The sequence below is a fragment of the Monodon monoceros genome, unplaced genomic scaffold, assembly GCF_005190385.1.
Source record: "Monodon monoceros isolate NGI ecotype Baffin Bay Population unplaced genomic scaffold, NGI_Narwhal_1 Super_Scaffold_22, whole genome shotgun sequence".
Classification (NCBI taxonomy): domain Eukaryota; kingdom Metazoa; phylum Chordata; class Mammalia; order Artiodactyla; family Monodontidae; genus Monodon; species Monodon monoceros.
Window position 1 is genome coordinate 120,539,946 of NW_021703779.1, and position 15,842 is coordinate 120,555,787.

At 39.7% G+C, this 15,842-nt stretch overlaps 1 pseudogene; it reads left to right on the forward strand.

The window, feature by feature from the left end:
- Positions 1-386: 386 nt before the first annotated feature.
- Positions 387-15,842, forward strand: part of LOC114905912 — a 97,276-nt pseudogene continuing 81,820 nt past the window's right edge.

Consider the following 15,842-nt stretch of genomic DNA (forward strand, 5'->3'; position numbering starts at 1 on the left):
AGCATGCTGGAGGCCAAGACAGTCACCCTGAGCTGATGAGGCGAGATCCACCAGGCATAGCAGCTGAAGTGGTCAGGACCCAGGGGTAGTAGACAACAGAGAGGAGAAACCTGAGCAGAGAAGTGGCTCTAGAAGTCTGTTAGGGGGTCCCCCGTGAGTTAGTTGCTGAGGTTTGGGTTTAACATATGCAGAATGAGGCTATCCATAATTTACCAAAGAGCAGCTTCAATGGGGTTAAAACCAGAACAGAGATACTAAAGGTTCAATAGTGCTAGGGGACATTAGAGCTCCAGTCCAGCCAGGCCAGAAAGACCACATCATCACTTCCATAACAATCTAAATTGGCTAATATTAAAAAGAAGTCAATACGAAGTGCCATCGAGGATATGGAATATCTAGATCTCTCATACATTGCAGGTAAGAATGTCAAATCATTCAACATCTTTGGTAAGCATTCTTATAAAATTAAATATACACTTACAAAATGACTTAGCCAGCCCACCTCTAGGTATTTACACAAGAAGAATAAAAATTCTTGTGTACATCAAGACTTGTGCACAAATGTTTATAGCACACTTTTGTCATGATAACCAAAAACTGGAAATAACTTAAATTTCCATCAGTAGGTGAATGGATAAATAAAATGTGGTATATCCATATAATAGAACCCTACTCAGTAACAAAACAAAACAAAACAAAACAAAACAAAACAAAAACAGAACTATGGATACACACAATGTGCGTGAATCACAAAAACATTACGTTGAATAAAACAAGCCAGATATAAAGAGAACATACTGTATAGCTTTATTTATGTAAAACTCTAGGAAAATGAAATCTCCTCTGTAGAAACAGAATGTATTAATAGATTAGTAGTTGCCTGAGGACAGGGGAATGAATGAAGACTAACTGGGAAGAAGCATAAAGGTACATTTTATGGTGTGGGACATAAAAATGTCCTACATCTTGATTGTGATGGTGGTTGCATGGATGCATATATTTGTAAAAAGTAATCTAATTTTACACTTCAAGGCTCATTTAAAATAATACTAGATATGAAGAGAAATGGGAAAATGCAGTCCATGTTCATGAAAAAAAGCAATCAATAGAAACCAAACTCCAAATGACCCAGATGGTAGACTTAGCAAAGTCTTTAAAGTAGATATATTAAGTATTTTCAAAGTTTCAGAGGAAAAATATGTCAGAATATTTGAAGGAAAATGCCTTAAATAGGGGATCTCTGAAGAAGAAAATAGAAATCTATGAAAAGGATCAAATGGATAAACTAAAACTGAATAGTACAATACTGTATTGTAAAATCCACTGGATGTGTCTGACAGCAGTTTGGAGATGGCAGAAGAAAGACTCATCAACTATACTCCAGTAAAAATTTTTTAAAAACAAGAAGAAGAAAGACTCAGTGAATTTAAATAAAGATCAGTAGTAACAATCTAACCTGAAGAACCAAGGAAGTATGAGATTGAAAGAAAATGAATAGAGCTTCAGTCTTGTGCCACAATAAGAAAATTCAATAAACATCTATTTGGAGTTCCAGAAGGAGAAGAGTGAGAATGAATTGCACAACATTTGAAGAATTAATGCCTGAAATTTTCCCAAATTTGATCAAAGTAGCCAATTTAAAGATTATATATAAAAGCTCAGTGAATCCTGGACAGGATAAATCAACACACAGGTGCACACTTATGCATGCACCCCTAATTTTATCTAGCCAAACTACTAAATACCAAAGACAGAGAAATCTTTAGTCGGGGGGGGGGGGGGGCGGGGAAGACATTAAATACAGAGGAACAAAGATACAAATGAGCTGACTTCCCTTCAGCAACAATTGAGACCATAAGACAATTGAATGTCATCTTCAAAGAGCCAAAAGAAAAGTAGTCAACCCAGAATTCTATATTAGATGATGGTATCCTTCACAAAAGAGTGAAATAAAGTCATTTTTGCATAAACAAAAGCTGAAAGACTCTGTTACCAGCAGACCTGCACTCAAAAGAAATGCTAAATGATTTCTTCAGAGAGTGGAAATGATGCCTGGTAGAAGCTCAGATCAACAGTAAGGAATATAGAACATGAGAAATAGTTAACTAATGGATAAAGACGAAAATTCCTTGAAAGAGAAAAATATTGGGGAAAAAAGCTAAATTGCATACAAAAACAGAAAGAGGCATTAGAATTATGCTTTAAAACTTCTGAAGGGAGATAATTTCCTACATAATATTATATATTTAGCCAAACCAAGAAATGATTATCCTTGGTTTGAATAACCTCAGGTTCAAATATTTTAAATTCTTCTCCTGCATTCTTTCTCAGGAACCTGCTGACTGATGTATTCCATTAAAACAAGGGCGTAAAACAAGAAAATAGGAAATGCAATATCCAGAAAACAAGCTCCAACAGAGGAGAGAGGTAAAAGGAATACCAAGACCCATTCTCCAGAATTATGATCCAGTGGATTGGGAGTGAGGCCCACACCGTTTTATTTTTAATAAGCACTAGGTGATTCTGATGCAAAGCCTGACTTAGGAACCACTGATATATATTTTCTTGTTTGATTTTATAATAACCCTGTGGGGCTTCCCTGGTGGCGCAGTGGTTGAGAGTCCGCCTGCCGATGCAGGGGACACGGGTTCGTGCCCCGATCCGGGAGGATCCCACATGCCGCTGAGCGGCTGGGCCCGTGAGCCATGGCCGCTGAGCCTGCGCGTCCGGAGCCTGTGCTCCCCAACGGGAAGGGCCACAGCAGTGAGAGGCCCGCGTACCGCAAAATAAATAAATAAATAAATAAATATAATAATCCTGTGAATTAGGCTAGTCGAATATGATTATCCTCATTCTACAAATTGAATCAAGGTCATACAAGTAATAAATAGGAAAACTAGGGTTAAAACTCGTCTGCATTTTGAGATATTTGAAATATTTTTCTCACTCCTGAAAGACAGTGTTTCTTCAACTATTGTTCACAGACCACCAGCATCAGAATCTGCTAGGACACTTGTTTAAGTTGCAAATTCTGGGCCCCATCCAACTGAGATACCAGCTTAAGAGGTCTGTAAGTGGGCCCAGGAATATGAATTAGAGCATCTGCCTCACTTACTCTTAAATCTTAGAAAAGGAATTTGGGGAAAACGTTCTATTCTACAAATATCCTAATGTACCTTAAAGTTTCTAAGAGGAGTTATACCCCTAGCATTTTTTTTTCCCGCCTTAGTTCAAGTTTGTATTTTTATTGGCCAGATATTGAAATATGTGCCCTGGGACCATACAGGGTAACTGAAGGGAAAACAACTGAGAAGGGCTTAGAAAGTAAAGATTGCAAGAACATAGCGCAAATGAGAAAACATGTGCAGCAATATTAATATGTGGGTGTTTTTTTCCTGCTAAAATCAGATGCAGTGCCAAAAAGTCATAGGTGTACGTGACAGGTGAAAATGAGAGAATAACAAGTGAAGAGATTTACATCCAATACACTTTCATTCAGTTGAGTGGCTGGGCACCATTTTAATATAGATTTGGAAATACTGGCATATTTAAGAAGGGGAATATCAGTAACTCCAAAATATAAACAGGGAAGTAGGGAAAGGATGGATTAACAAGGGTCACAAAATACCGGAAAGCTTCTGCTAACCAGGTTTTGTTCTTTGTTCCTTTATGAGGTTTGACCATATTCTAATATGACTGGGCTCAAATATATATTTAGCCATCTGGCAATGAAATAGAAATAGAAATAGCCATTGACTCATCAATTTCATTGTTAACATAAATGCTAAATATATATATATATATATATATATATATATATATATATTCAGGCATATCATGTAAAACACTAACACTACAAGCATCTCTCATGCTCAGGCTAAAGGAACTGCAAACTTTAGAATGCTGCACTCTCCTCTATGGCTCCGGAGCTTCCCCAACACCCCGTCACCACCACCACGCCCACCCCCCCCACCCCCCCCCCCCACCCCCGCACCCCCCACCCCCAATCTCTGCCAGCAAAGGGGCTTCCTAGTGTGTGGAAACTTTTCCTCCTTCATAGCTCCCTCCCCGAGGTGCAGGTCCCATCCCTATTCTTCTGTCTCTGTTTTTTCTTTTTTCTTTTGCCCTACCCAGGTACACGGAGAGTTTCTTGCCTTTTGGGAAGTCTGAGGTCTTCTGCCAGCATCCAGTAGGTGTTCTGTAGGAGTTGTTCCTCATGTAGATGTATTTCTGATGTATTTGTGTGGAGGAAGGTGATCTCCACGTCTTACTCCTCTGCCATCTTGAAGGTCCCTTCTAATTATATTCTTTTATGGAATGCATAGTATCCTTGGTATAGAGATGCCAGTTTTGTTTCTATCTGACCTCAAAAACTTTGTTCACTGTTGCTAAAATAAACTGAATCAAGAAGAGACAAATTGTTCAGTTCAGGAACTATGGAAATATGGAGGTAGAATACATACATATACCACTTTGCACTGATAAAACACATAGGAACAACAAACGTTATAACTGAGGTATCATCTAGTGGAAGCTCCTCATTTGAAAGTTAGTTGAACTTGAGGCCCAGAGATAGGAAGTGTTTGACCCAAGTTGTTTCATATAGATTCTCTCATTTGATGATCACAGTAACCCTATTAGGTATGCCAAGCTGGTCTCTTTAGTCTTAATTTACAGACAAGGATTTTGAGGTTCAAAAATGAACATGACTTGTGGAAATGGCATTAGTCCTAAAGGAGTGAATTGTGCTATTTCTGACTCTGCCGTCTAGCCTTTCTGCATAACCGTGGCCAAATCCCTTCCCCATTATTGGTTTCAATTTCGTCATCTGTAAACTAGAGAAGTGAAAATGAATGACTTTCTAATCCTCTCGTGTTATGATTCTACAGCTTTGTCACTGTAACGTAGTCAAGGCTTGACTCCAGTTCTGTTTGACCTCAAACCCAGTACAGTTCACTCTGCCCTTTGCGTCTTTGTGCCTAGAGCAGGACAATCCTTATTCTATTGGGGGAATAAGTCAAAATGAGGTTCTGCTGAGACCTGCACCTGAAGGCTCTTAAGTCAAGCTTGGCCCCATATGATTTCAGAATTGGGAACCAACAAACCCTATTTTGTTTGGGGTTTTTTTTTTTCTTTTTTTTTTACCCTTTTTTGTTTTCAGTGAAATCAATCATCTTCAGACATACTGCCCTTGACCCAGATGTGATGAGCAGATGGTACAAAACCCTCTTTGCAATGGATTACAGAAGACAACATTTCCCCTTTCAAAGGAGAGAGGCCATTATTTCAGCTCCTTTTCTGAAGAGAGAAATTTCACCCTTAGCATTTTATTTGTAGAAAGTAAATCATGTGGTCTGTTGCCCTGCTTGGTCTTATTGGGAAAAAAGCACTGAGACACAGATGGGACCATCAGTGAAGTATAATTTCCGCATATGAAGACTTTGTAGACAGCATTAGTACTGAATCAGCACCACATGGTTGAGGAGAATTGTAGGATCATTGCTGAGCAGTGTGATGAGGACATAATGCCTTTGGAGGCAGGCAATGTGGATCCAAATTCTGGGTTGACCTTTTGTAATTTTTTCTTCCTAGCACAATTTTTTATTTTTTGCGTTGGCTTTTATTTTTTGAGGGTGGGGAGGGGCGTGCCGCAGGGCTTGTGGGATCTCAGTTCCCCGACCAGGGACTGAACCCTGGCCCCAGCAGTGAGAGCGCAGAGTCCTAACCATTGGACCACCAGGGAAGTCCCTCCTTGGACAATTCTTTCACTTTCTTTTTTTATTTATTTATTTATTTTTTTTATTTTTTTTTTTTTTTGCGGTATGCAGGCCTCTCACTGTTGTGGCCTCTCCCGTTGCGGAGCACAGGCTCCGGACGCGCAGGCTCAGCGGCCATGGCTCACGGGCCCAGCCGCTCCGCGGCATGTGGGATCTTCCCGGACTGGGGCACGAACCCGTGTCCCCTGCATCGGCAGGCGAACTCTCAACCACTGCGCCACCAGGGAAGCCCTCCTTGCACAGTTCTTTACCTCTATGCTTCCCAGTATTTACGCAGAGTCTAGCATAGAACAGGCACCGCATACATGTCAGGGGAATGAAGTAAGTTAGCTTTTCTTTCTGATTCACAATCTTTATCTAAAAATACACGTATAATGATTTACCTCTGACAGTGCTGTTGTGAAGATTAAATGAGAAAATGTATGTTAGATCCCTGTATTGGTTTCCCAGGGCTGCTGTAATAAATTATCAGAAATGTGGTGCTTAAAATAACAGAAATTTTTTCTCTCATAGTTCAGGAGGCCAAAAGCCTGAAATCAAGGTGTCAGCAGTGTTGGTTCTTTTCTGGAGGCTCTGACAGAGAAACCATACAAACAGAAGTTTAATAATATGTATCCCTCCTGTACACATGGGAGAGACTTGGGAAAACTGAATAACTCCCTGAAATGGCCCAAGTCACCACCTTAAAAGCCATCTTGAGCTAAAGACAAATGAAGGGCTTCCCTAGTGGTGCAGTGGTTAAGAATCCAAAAATAAATAAATAAAATAAATTTTTAAAATAAATAAATGAAGACAAATGAAGATGTTGGGGTGGGTGGAGCCAGGTTTTCAGACAAAGCACAGTAAACAAGTGTATGGTGGTTATGCAGATTTAAGTCCATGCCTTCTCCATGGATAAGAGTTCCAGATTTAGTAGTTCCTCCTCTTCCTGGTACAGAGAGGAAGACACTCCTACAAATGGAGATTTCCCTTATAAACATAAATTGCTCTTATAAAAAGGTAACTAACGTCTACTTGGCTTTCAGAGTTTCACTCATGTCTGTTTTTTGTTTGTTTTTTTATTTAAAGCAAACAGCCTAAAATAATCCTTACGCCAAAGAGACATATTTTGCTGTGACAAATGGTGCTCCACCTCATTTTTTTAAATACCCTTGCATCTGCTTTTCCCTAGCTCCTTCATTGTTTTAACTTTGGGCAATTCTTATTAGTGTTTTACATCAATTAGAATTTGATTCAATTGTCTAACACAAAAATTAAATTGGTACTGACAAGCAATAGAGAAGTTTATTTTCCTCTCATCTAAAGTAATTCTAGGACTGGACATCCAGGGCTGGTGGTGCGATTAGAAAGTCACCAGGAATTGAAATTCCTTCTCTTTTCCTGTTCCACCCTCCTAATGTGGTCTAATATGGCTACTGAAGCTCTAGCCATTGCATCTGTGTTCTATGCATTCGTGAGAAGGAGGGAGGTTAGGCAATGGAGTCAGTTACCTTTAAGGAGCCTTCCTGAATGTCCCACACAACATTTTCACTTATATTACATTGGCCAAAATTTAGTTCTCTCACTTGTTTTCTCTGCCAAGGAGATTCAGAAATGCAGTCATTTAGTCAAGCATATTGACACAAGAGACAAGTTTGGGGTTCTATTACTAAAGAAGGAAAAAACAAGCCTATTGGGTCAGTAACTAGCAGTCTTTACTACATTATTAATAAAGGAACTTGAGAAAGGTGAGAAGAGAAATCAAGGAAAAAATGTCCAAAGAACAGCTGGGAGTAAGGCGCTGGTCATGCGTTCCTCCGAAGTCCTTTTTCCACATCAGGCTTATTGCAGACCAGTGGGTTTGTACACCTACCTCTGAATTTTTTTTTTTAAATCTCACTCTGATAGTAAAACATAATGATTTCCACATTCATGAGCATTTGACACTTGTGGTAATAACCTGACATTTCTCTGCCCTTGAATTAACTGATGATTCAGTTAATGTATTAACTGAATGTAATGTTTACATTACATTCAGTGATGTAAACATCACTGAATGTAATACAGTTAAACATGAGTGAAAAAGAAATGGAGACTAGATAGTTTCTGAGTCTGTAGTTTGTGAGCTCCTTTGTTGAGTCATGGCTTTATAATCCAATCTGTTCCCTTTTTGCCACTGCTCATTCTTATGATGTATAAATGAGAAGTGACTACTTACAAATGAAGGAAACAATGGTTTAAACATAACTTATTCTGAAACACTTGAGCACTGCATTGGAGTACCTCAGTTGTTCCTCTTCCTTGGAAAAGGGTTATTTTACTTATTTTGCTTTACTATTTATGACTAAGGCATTGTGCCACACTTTTGGAGATTTTAACAATGTGCGGATGCATAGACAGGTACCAAATCCCTACGATATTAAGAATCCATGTTGGAGTCTCAGAAAGCTTGAACTTGTGCAGTAGCAAATAGTGAAGCCAGTTTCAAAGCCTACTCATGTGTAGCCATATCCATTTTTGTTGGTCAAGAAAGGATATCTAGACCACTTAGAATCATGTTCTTATAAGAAACAGAGTAGCTAGTGAGCTGTAAATAAATGACATTACATTTGGATGCAGATTTTTCTTTTTGAAATTGTCTTCCTCCTTACCTTGTTCTCTCTGTATTAGCAGCTGTGTTAAAATCATTGTTCTTTCCAAGAATGAGAATGATCTTTTTTTTTTTTTAGTGTTACTCTTCCACTCTGGAATTACTGAACGCATCTTAAATTCCAAAGAGGTCTTGAATTCTTATACCCCCGTCATCTCTTATATTTTAAAACTAAATACAGCTTATTGTTTATATTCAGAAATAGTGTAAAGTTGTATGGAGATTCTAAGAATCCAAAGAACTTTCCTAAAATTCTTCTCCGTTAAGGAAAATAACTATTGTATAGATTCATTAAAAGTAAAGCCTATGCATAAAAGCAAAACTGAGCAAACTAGAGTAGTGTGCCCCTCAAATAGCATAATTTTCAAAGAACTCTGTTAAATCTTTTGCATCCTTTGAGCTCCTTAGCATGAGGGCCCATTCCAAAGGCTGTGCCAGCTCTTTTAGCAAGGAAGCAGAATTTTCACAGCTTGCTTTGTCCAGCTGTGAATTCCTCCTTCAAAATACCAATGTTTTTGATTCCATTTTTCCCTTATACAACCCGTTTACTTTGCTTTTACCAAATTTGAGTTGGGTGGCATACCACAGCTTCTCAGATCTAGAGTATTCACTGTGCAGAGGCTGGACTGGGAATGGATTCTGAACAGCTAATATTTATTCATCCACTGAGCTAGTCATGCATATGGTACCACATTTACTATTCTCTGCTCGTTGTTGCAGGTGATGGCTCCTGGGATCTAATTAGTGCAATGATTTCTTCTGTAAGAGGTGTTAATCCCATGCATTGTATCTGGCATAGGTAGCACTTCACTGGGTTATCTAAATTCAAACGTTTCTATTTCCTATTTAGATACAGCTGGAGGTCAAGATTTAATTGTATGGAGGGCAGGTAAAAACATAACTCCTCATTACTTGCTTTGCGTCATGGTCTCTCTTTTACCCCAAAGCCACTAACGCTACTTCTAGCTCTCAGGCTGGCATGCGGTCTTTAGTGGCTCATGTCAAGATGGAAGAGATCAGAGTGATTTGCTCATCTGTGGTTCACAGAGATATCCTCAGAGCCTCTGTTGACACTGTCACTGACACCTCCAAAGCACAGAGGAGGGTGACTGACAGCATCCATGGTATTACTGCGTAGGTAGCATAATTTGAGATTGAAATATTTAAAAGGGCTCATTACTTGGAGGACCAAATTGGAGAAACGTTTCCTGCAATTGCTTATTGCCCATTCATTCATTCATTTATTCATTCAACAAATATTTATTGAATGCCTATTATAAGCCAAGTGTTGTTCTAGGTGCTGGGGACACAGATGAGAGAAGCTAGTAAGACAGTAAGGTCCCAGCATTCCTAGAACTCATATTTCTGTGCAGGAGACACAATAAACTAGGCAAAAAGAATTTCAAATGGCTATAGATGCTATAAAGACAACAAAACAGATGAGAAATACACAAATGGAAAAAGTGTGACTTCTGACATTGTTTAAATTTACTCCACAGGGCCTTTTAGCACCTTGAAGAGGTGTTCTGGGGTAATTCACTTGGAAAATGAGAAAGCAGATATAAACACAGTCAATCACATTCCCAGTCTAAGTGTATGTTCACAGTCCCTATGGAAAACCAGCAGCCATCAGTTCAACAATGAGGTGGAAACCAGTCATGTCAGGGTAGACACAGTCTGTTCACTTGCGCTTTGTTGCTGGACACAGATTCACAGAAATGCTTTTGCCAAGCAAGCAAGTCTGATCCTACACTACTGACGCAGATTGCTGCTGTCAGTGATCACCACATACAGGTTTCTAGGCCAGGTTTACTGGGGATGAGTCTCCCTACAGGGAGGGGAAATAAGCCAGTTTAGGTGAGGAGAGCGATCTGAGGCAGTGTCGGTGTGGGTAACTCTCTTGCTGCTGCGGTCATGCATATAATTTGCCCCCTGCCCTGATTTATTCTCTCAGTTTCTGGCAACGTCCCGTGTGATGACTCTTTTCTGTGTTTGCAAACGATTTATTGCACTTGATTTCTGTTTGCTTTCCTGACTTTCTACCCCCCCACTGTCCTGACTAGTATTCTATTTGAAGTCTGATTTCCGAGTTACAGCTTTTCTCCTCGTCCCCTTGCACTCTTGATACACACTGCACAGCCCATACACTGGCCCAATCACTATGACATATGTACACACCTATCTGCGAATGACCTTATGGGCTGTGATTAACTGTATTTTAAAGTCTTCACAGAGAAGTGATTTTTAAAAATCTGCTTAGTTCTGAAAAGATCCTATTTTTGTTTGCTTTTCTTAGATCAAATCGGGAAAAAAAATCTACCATTTGAGTTACATTGATCATTCTTTCTCAGTTTCCACCTTAATTTTTGGTGGTCTGTATAAAATATGAAACTGTTAATTTTCCTTCTCCACTAGTTAGAGATGTAGAATAATACTCAGGTCTCAACTCAAGCATCAATACGGAGTTCTCAAGCCGGGGACAGTTTTGCCCCCTAGGGGATATTTGGCAATGTCCAGGGACATTTTTGGTTGTCACAACCTGGGGAAAGTTGCTACTGGCATCTAGTGGGTAAATGCTGGGTAGACACCACAGGTTCTGCTAAACATCCAACAGGGCAAGCCCCACAACAAGGAATTCTTGGGGAGAAAGAAATTTTCCTCTACCCTTCTAGGTTCTTCTGGCTGGTCTAGGAATTAAATTGACATGAGACAAATTAACAGGAGAGAATCAAAGTTTAATAACATGTGTACATGGGAGAGACCCAGGAGAACTGAGTAACTCTACAAAATGGCCAAAGCCCTCACCTTAAATACCATCTTCAGCTACAGACAAGAGAGGATGTTGGAGGTAGTGATTTCGGACTTCAAAGAGGAGGAAAGCAATTCACATGGAGATGGAAAAGCATGTGTTTGGGAAATAAATGTTTGCTGGGCCAAGCAGAGACAATGGGACGCAGAGAGGAATTTTAACAAGCGGACTTCGCTAGGCTCCTCCCCGTCTACACACCTAGTTTATACTATAGTTATCTATGGTGCTGGCTCCCTTCCAGGATCAGGTCCTTTATCTACATTCTTTAGGCAGTTAGGGGGAAGGTCGAAGGTTCTTCCTGAGTCTTTCAGGCCTTGATTGTTTTCAGCTCAAATAATCTACATGCCAAAGAGACATTCTGGGGTGGCAAATTTTGCTCCCCTAAGGAATCATCTGTCCTCACACATTAATAATGCCAATGCTGAGAAGCCCTGATATAGACTACAGCAGGTTGATATAGGACTTTATTCTTCCGCAGGTTCTACATAAAGCTTGCTCTCACCTTAGAAACATATACTTTATGGGTATCTTGAGTAATGCAACATGGAAAAGTGTGTTTTTAATGAAGGCTTATGCATGAGGAGAAAAATTTAAGAAAATTTGAAATATATGTAATATATTGATGGGAATTCTCTGGAGGTCCAGTGTTTAAGACTCCGTGCTTCTACTACAAGGGGCACGGGTTCAATCCCTGGTCGGGGAACTAAGATCCCACAAGCCATGTGGTGCAGCCAAAAATAAATAAATAAATCCAATTACATCACAACTGAAATATACGTAATATATTGAAATGTATATAAAAGTCATAGTTGTGTCATTACTACATCAATAAATTTACAGTGTATATTTCACTTAAATTTTGTAAATTAAGATGTTACTTTTAACTGAGGCAGGAGATAGATGGGCCCCAGGCTGAACAGTTTCTCTCCTGTGGACAGAAACTCCATAATAGCAGAAACTCCATAAAAGCAGGATGATGGAGGAGGCTGGGCCCTGCCCAGATAAGAGATAAAAGACCACATATTCCTCATTCTGGAAGTCAAGGAGACCTCCCTGACTACACATATGCAGAAAGGCTCCTTGGAGGTCAAAAAGGGAGGGGGCGCCACCCCATACTAGTCCATCTTGGCTAAGAGATGCGCACGCACACAGGGGAGGACCCTGAGTTATACCAAATACGGAGTCAGAACCAGGCAAAACAAGATGATTGGTCAAAGGGAACCCAGAACACATGCCCCATAAAAGTGATTCAAACAACTCAAGGGTGCGACTCTGAGCCCTCCTGTGTGTCTATCCACACATCCTGTACTCTTTTTCCTCCTAATGAACACTTTACTTGCTTCACTACTTTCCATCTCTATGTGGAAATTCATTTCTACACAGCTGACGGGCCAGGGCCTTGTGGTCTAGTGGCTAGAATTCAGCGCTCTCATTGCTGCTGCCTGACCTCAGTCTCTGGCTGGGAACGGAAACCCTGCTTCAAGCTGCTGCAGGCCAAGGCCCCCTGAGATCATATTCACTTGAAATATGTAGTTTTACTCACATAGTTACTGAATCAGGTCCAACTGCTCGCTGCTCAAAAATCAATACCAAGAAGCATTTCTTGGTAGAAAGGAAAGTTGCTTTTAATCAGAATGCCAGCAATCTGGCGAAATGGTAGACTCAGTGTCCCCCGAAAATCACGTCTGAAGATTCTGCACAGCCACCAAGGTTTTTAAATGGGAAAAGGGAAGTAATCTCAGTTAATCATTGAGATAGGGAGTCAGAGTCATCGCCACCCCTACTGTGTGCAGGCTTGTGGACTCGTGATTTTTCTTTAGGTGCTATCTCGTTCACACAATTTGTTCGAGAGATTACTGAAGGGAAGCTAGGGAAGCGATCTAGTGATCTGTTAATTGCTTAATTCATTTCTACTTCTTTGATCTATGGAAAGAACCAACAAGTTAGGCAAGGTATTGTGTGATCAAAACATTGGAAAGGTGTGCCTAGGGCTGGAGATGAGTAGAGCATGCTCTATATAGAGTTTTAGCTGCTGCATCAAAGAAATTGAACTTTTTGAGCTGTGTTTGTTTATGTTGTTTAGTTTATCAGCTTGTAAGACAATCAGTGTTCCTCAATCATTTGGACAGCATTTTCATTTGATTTTTCACTAGTGAGAGAGAATTGAGGAATCGTTTGTTGACGGGTGCTTGATACAGTTGAAAAAATATTTTGAAAATAAAAGTTTTAAGTATTCTCAGAACTATGTATTATGTAAAGACAAAATAGTGGCCTTTACCTTTCTAATAGCACCTTAAAATTTGTTAAATTCTATAAATAAAAATTACTGGGGACTTCCCTGGCTGTGCAGTGGTTAAGAATCCTCCTGCCAATGCAGGGGACATGGGCTCGGTCCCTGGTCCAGGAAGATCCCACATGCCGTGGAGCAGCTAAGCCCATGTGCCACAACTACTGAGCCTGCGCTCTAGAGCCCACAAGCCACAACTACTGAGCCCGCGTGCCACAAGTACTGAAGCCCACACACCTAGAGCCCGTGCTCTGCAACAAGAGAAGCCACCGCAATGAGAAGCCCGCTCACCGCAAGGAAGAGTAGTCCCCGCTCGCCGCAACTAGAGAAAGCCCGAGCACAGCAATGAAGACGCAACGCAGTCAAAAATAAATAAATAAATAAATTTATAAAAACAAATTAAAAATTACTGTTGGGGAGCATATGGGTTTTAGTACTGATTCTTGCTTTCTGAATGAAAAACAATGAAATCAAATATTCTGAATGACCACTCCACTTTTATTTATTTCAAAACTCAGGTTAGTATTTGGTAAACCAAAGGCAAAGTGAATATTTCCAATAGCAAAATACTTACCTGAACAAGTTGGGCCTTAAGAAATGAGATAATTTAACAATTTATAGTCATGAACATACATGGAAAGTATATGGAGAGAAAAATAATTATATTCCAAGTCGTCGTTCCAATGATTTTTAAGACTCAAGACAATAAATCTCACCTCCAAATCTTTCATGAAACTATTTAGAACTTGCTTATATAAATTTCATTTTATGAGATTTCTTCTTCCCTGAAGTATTTTAGCTAGGTAGACAAGTAACAAAATCAATGAAACCCTTATTAATGAAGAAGGTGTGGACTTAACCCTGCGTCATAACCTTACCCTTGTTTATTGTGCTTTGCCTAAAAACTTGGCTCTCCCCCCTCCAACATCTTTTGTCTTTAGCTGGAAATGGTATTTAAGGTGGTGGCTTGGGCCATTTTGGGGAGTTACTCAGATTTCCTGGGTCTCTCCCATGTATACAGAGGTATACATGTTATTAAAATTCTGTTGTTTTCCTCCTGTTAATCTGTCTTTTATTACAGGACGTCTCAGCCAAAACCCCAGGAGGCTAGAAGGAGAATTATTTTTCACCTCCCACAGAGTAAAGGGTCAAACTACATAATAAATGTATAAGAACCAAATTTTTAAGAATCTAAACCTTCATACAAAATGAAAAGGGCATGGGAGGGAGAATTACTTTAACCATATAACCTTACTATGAATGAATTTATTTTTATCATGTGCATATATTACTTTTTAAAAAGATAGTGCCTTTTTCAAAAAGGATCTTAACCTTCAGTGTTTCTCCATAAGGATATATTCTTTCTTTTCTTTGTTTTGATTTTCTCTCTCTGTGGTGTTTCATCCAGGCTTTGAAATTAACCAGAGAATTTCCATTGTTGAGTGAGCAGCTGTCAGAGGAAGACAATTTGGTTCAGTGGTGATTGTTTATTCTTTCTGACCAGAAACTCTGTGTGCCATGTTTCTTCAGCACCCTATCAAGTTTTTCATTAAGATATTCTATACCATAATAAATTTTACCCATTAAAAAATATTCACCATCTAATGTGTGCCAGGCACTATGTCTCAGACAGAGAGACTAAGAGTGGAATTCCACTTACCCATAACATGAAGGAGCTCACAATTTAGCCTATACCAGAATCACCTGGGAAGCTTGTAAATTCTAAGTCTCCAAATGCAGTAGGTCTGAGTTGTGGATTCAGGGATCTGCATGATTTATAAGCATCTCAGATGATTCTGATATAGGTGACCTTTGGATGGCATGTTAAGGAACCCTGCCTAGTAGTAGACACAGCCAGATAAAGCAAGAAGAAAAGCTTGTAGTTGGGAATGATTATAATATTAGTGAACAGTGAAGAGGTACCTTGACTGGAGAACTGGGTCACTGTCATGGAATAGTGGGATGAGAGTACACAGGCAAGGTCAGGCCAGAACCTAGAATACCAGCCTAAAAAGGCTGAATTAATTCTAGATATCACAGAGTTTGAGCTACATCCAAAAGGTCATTGAAGAACCACTGGATGCTTTGAATAGAAAGACATTTTAGTGAGATTTATGTTTTAGGCAAGTTATTCTTTTTTAAATATTTATTTTTATGTATTATTTATTTTTGGCTGCGTTGGGTCTTTGTTGCTGTGCACGGGCTTTCTCTAGTCGTGGCGAGTGGGGGCTACTCTTCGTAGCGGTGCACAGGCTTCTCATCATGGTGGCTTCTCTTGTTGCCGAGCACGGGCACTAGGCACATGGGCTTCAGTAGTTGTGGCACATGGGCTCAGTAGTT